The following is a 4660-nucleotide window of genomic DNA, read 5'->3' as shown; positions in this document are numbered from 1 at the left end:
TTCTCATATCCATTTTAATTCAATTTAATCCATTAATCCAAGTTGCTCTCTTGTTTGTAAATAAGGATGACATTATTACAAGTGCTTTCAAAGATGCCCACCTCACTTATGTCACACGTGACTCTTTGCCACATTAATTCCAGGAAAATATTAATTTTCATGGTTTGATAATCATAAAATGAATGTTTCGTTCTCTTTCAGGTCTTGGCTCCAAGACAACCAAAAAAAGAAGAAACACCGGTAGAGCTAAAAAGGGCTGAGGTCATGTGCAGCCAATTCGCTACATGAACTGTGTCCATTGTGTGCCCAAGAAGGAGGCCATTCATCATGCACATCACAAGAGGGAATCAGATTCCATTACAGAGAGTTGTGGGCCACCACGTGGGTGCTGGGGATTGAACTCAGAACCTCTGGTACACATACTAAAGTTGGAACCATACAGAAAGGATTGGCATGCCTCATGCCCAAGGATGACACGCAAATTCGAGAAATGTTCCATACTAAAAAAAATAAAAAATAAAAAAAATAAAAGGTCGTCATTCAGATTACTGTAGAGGCCGCTGCTGTGAGGGAAAAGTGTCTTCCATGCTTATGTGCTTCCCAAGCCCTATGTCAAGCTGCATTACTGCGTGAGCTGTGCCGTTCACAGCAAGGTGGTCAGGAATCCATCTTGTGAAGCCCCTAAGGACCGAGCACCACCCCCTCGCCATGATTTAGACCTGTTGGGCTGGTCCATGACCTCCACCAAAGCCCATGTAAGGACAAACGGCTTTGGTGGCAGGACAGAGAAAAAAACCACTCTGGACAAATAAAATGGAAGTTATAACTTGAAAAAACAAAACAAAACAAAACACTCATGTTTCAGCCAGCTGGAATTAAGGTGTAAGCCCTTAATTAAGGTGTATGCCCTTAATTCCAGCTGGCTGAAACATGAGTGTTTTGTTTTGTTTTGTTTTGTTTTGTTTTTTCAAGTTAAGGTGTATGCCCTTAATTCCAGCACTTGGGAGGCAAGTGATTTTTGGGAGGCTACATAGAGAAACCCTGTTTTGAAAGACAACAGAAAATTCGCACATTTCATTCATATTATTACATTTCTCAGTCAAGGATGCACCTTACAACTGATGGATGGAATAGTGAGCCTTATGCTAGATGAACTTACATTCAGAATTAATTATGCCAGGTCCGTTTCCCATCCTTTAAAAAGTACTTTAATTTAGACTCATTGTACAGTGCTGCTCTTGATATCCTATTCTCCTCTTAGCTCTTCAGGCTGATAACTCAGCTTTTAAAATGGGTCTAATACATGTCAAATTTCATCTTCTTATGAAACAGTTCCATTATAAAACAGGCATTGCACCTCGTCATATTTCATGTCATTGGGTAAAAAAAAACAAAAAAACAAAAACAAAACACTGGTAAAGAGAGAGAAGGGAAAAAGACCTGTCTGTATGATGGATTCTGACTATGGATAGATTGGAAGGGAAGCCACTTCTCTGTGAACGGGAACATGCCTCACACCAGCTCACTAAACATCACGCTTGCACTGCCCCGTAGCAACAACCAAACATTGACTACCACAGCTTGCCTGAGACAAGTACAGAGGGAAAAAGTCACAGTGTGGGCAGGAGATAATTGTGGGCATGGGGAGGGGACAGTTCCAGACCTGTGTTTTCCAGCTCCCGGAACCAAAGAACGCTGATGTATTGCGATGTTCAGTCACTGACTGTGGGATGGATGGACATGTCTGATCAAGCATCATATTTAAGCAATATGGTGCTGAGGAGGAATGGTGGCCACCCCGGCCAGTGTCCCTAGGATTTGTACATAGGATAATGAATATCTAACCTCACTGACCTTGCTTTGGTAGTGAAGCTGAGTGGTAGTTTCCATCTGTGTCAACATTTAGAACTTGCTATCTTCAAGGCACTATTCTAAGCGCTTATAAGTATCAACTCATTTAATCTTCACATCATTTTATAAGGTTATCTCAGTTTTTCTAGTGAGGAAACTGCTACCCAGAGAGGTTAAGTATGTTGTTGAAAGTCTGACAGTTGATAAGTGACAGGCCTAGGATTTGATTCCACGGAGTCTGGCTCTACATTATGCTCTAGCCACTCATCTCCAATGCGTCTTTATTCACTCAACCGCTGCTCTTTATTTCAGCCACTGCCTAGACAGATCCTTTGAGGTCACGATGTATTTGGTCTGTCTCTGATGTGAGACGTAAGAAACTCAGCCCAAGACTGCAGAAACTTGGGCTTGGTAGGTGTTGGCAGGTGGAGGGGGAATGCATCCTAGACGTATGTGGCTTGGACAGAGTCCAGGCTTCCGGAAAAAGCCTTAACACTTTGCTCAAAATATTCCATTATAGCATTAAAAATGACATCTTCCCCTCCCCCATAATTCCTAGGATACAGAGAAATGATGTGAAGAAAAGGGGCTGATGTCTCTATCTCTGTCTCTGTCTCTCTCTCAATCTCTTCCAGGCACACACACACACACACACACACACACACACACACACACACACACACAAAAGGGACCCAAATTAATGCCATGGGAGACCTCTCATAGCTGGATGGCAACCTACTTCTAAACTCTTATGATGAAAAATTAACATCTCAATGAGATACAGCATTGAAAGCAAATGCTCTATATCGTTTAAATTACTGTTCAGTAGGGGAACTAATAAAAATTTAGAAGGACAGATTTTCATTATAGATGATCCTGATGTCTTAGTTTTTGTCTTTCAGAAGAAAAAGATTCACCTTTTAAAAATTCAGGATATCTATTTTTTTTGTTGTTGTTGTTGATAGAATACATTATCAACCAAAATTAGGGCTCTTATGTTGTTATTTGAAATCTAATACAGGAAAGTAGCTTTTGCTGTGGGCTTGCCTTTGAATATAAATTTTTAAAAAGGTGTTCATCTGTGCACCAAAAACTCTTCCCCTTTAGCCTTTAACTATTTTATATTATTTTATTTTATTTATTTTGAGACAGGGTTTCTCTGTGTAGCCTTGGCTGTCCTGGACTCACTTTGTAGCTCAGGCTCACCTCAAACTCACAGAGATCCACCTGCCTCTGCCTCCACGAGTGCTGGGATTACAGGCCTGCAGCACTGCACCTGGCCGTTAGCCTTTAGCTTTAGCAGAGTTTGAAGCAAATGTCCTAACAGCATAATGAATGATCCATTAGGCAAGCATGGAAGACCAATGATCCTTTATCTGCCTTTTTTTTTTTTTTTAGTGAAGTCATTTATTTATTTACTTACTTATTTAAGATTTATTTATTTATTTTGCACATATTGTTTTGCCTGCATGTGTGCCTGCAGGCCAGAAGAGGACATCAGATCTCATTATAGACAGTTATGAGCCACCATATGGTTGCTGGGAATTGAACTCAGGACCTCTGGAAGAGCAGACAGTGCCCTTAACCTCTAAGCCATCTTTCCAGCCCCCTTTATCTGCCTTTGCAAATGAAGCTGTATGTTCGTTCTCAGTGCCTAGCAAAGGTCTAGCACAGGGAAGTGATCACAGTTCAAATGGCCTTCTCCAACTGGATAGAGAGAAATTATTTCCTTATCCCAGTAATAGAGAGTAAAGGCATTGGAATCATTGCCTAAACATGGATAGTGGAGTGATGGGGTGTGATTTTCTGGGGTGTAGATGTGGGTAATGAATGAAAAACAGGTCTCTATGGACTCTTCAGTGCCTGGCTACATAATGCCCACTTTATGTCTGGACTTGAGGCTTTTTTTCAGATTCCTAGATGCTGACAGCCACTGTTATCATGTTTCTTCTTCTAAACAACACCCATTAAGATTAAGCTTGAGAGACTTTACCTGCTGTTTTCATAAGACTTATGAGTTAAGCCTGTCTGTCTTTGGTATTTCCTTTTGGCTCCACAATAATGTTGAATTCACTATGTTTTTTCTTCTTATCATTTTGGAAAATGAGACTGTGTCTGTTTTTAATTCCATTGTGGACAGCTGAGAAAAAACATGTATGCCTTATAATTGCCAAGAATAGCTTTAGTAAACAAACTTTGCATTAATCTTTGAGAACGCCTTGGATTCACCATTAGCAATCTGTTTATACACTACTATCTTTTACAATATTTTCTTGCATATATATATGAAAATATATGTGTATATATATATAAATGTATATATTTAAAATCTGATTCTTTATCATATTTATAACTTTCAATATGGTTATATTACAATATTGACTGCAATTATACTCAACATGCCATAAGTAACACTGTGTGCCTACTACAGTTCCAATTGCTAAGGCTATACCAACCAGTAAGGCAGTGAAATTATCCCTCTTGTGGAATTTAATTTTCACCTGGGATAAGGGAGGCAGATGAACAACAACAAAAAGAAAAATTTTAAAGGTGGCAAATACTGTGAATACTTTCATAAGTTCTATGAAGAAATTAAAACAGACCCCCATGTTGCCAAGAGAAATAGGGAATCAAAAGCAGAAACTCAGCTCTCCAAGTTTTCCTTCCATGCAGTTTGGGGGAAGTTATTTCCTCATATTGTGGTGCCTTAGTTTCTAAAGTGTGGGGATGCAGGGGCTGGGGACATAGCTCAGTGGCAGAGTGGCTGCTAGCCCACACAGTGTCCTGGACCTTGCATAAACTGGGCATC

The 4660-nt window shown here is 40.0% G+C and overlaps 1 pseudogene; it reads left to right on the top strand.

The window, feature by feature from the left end:
* Window positions 1-404: 404 nt before the first annotated feature.
* On the top strand, window positions 405-505 carry LOC129679220 (U6 spliceosomal RNA; annotated as a pseudogene).
* The last annotated feature ends 4155 nt before the right edge of the window (window positions 506-4660 follow it).

This window comes from Psammomys obesus, unplaced genomic scaffold (assembly GCF_907164565.1).
Source record: "Psammomys obesus unplaced genomic scaffold, mPsaObe1.curated_primary_1811, whole genome shotgun sequence".
Taxonomy (NCBI): Eukaryota; Metazoa; Chordata; class Mammalia; order Rodentia; family Muridae; genus Psammomys; species Psammomys obesus.
This window is presented reverse-complemented; position numbering and strand designations above follow the sequence as displayed.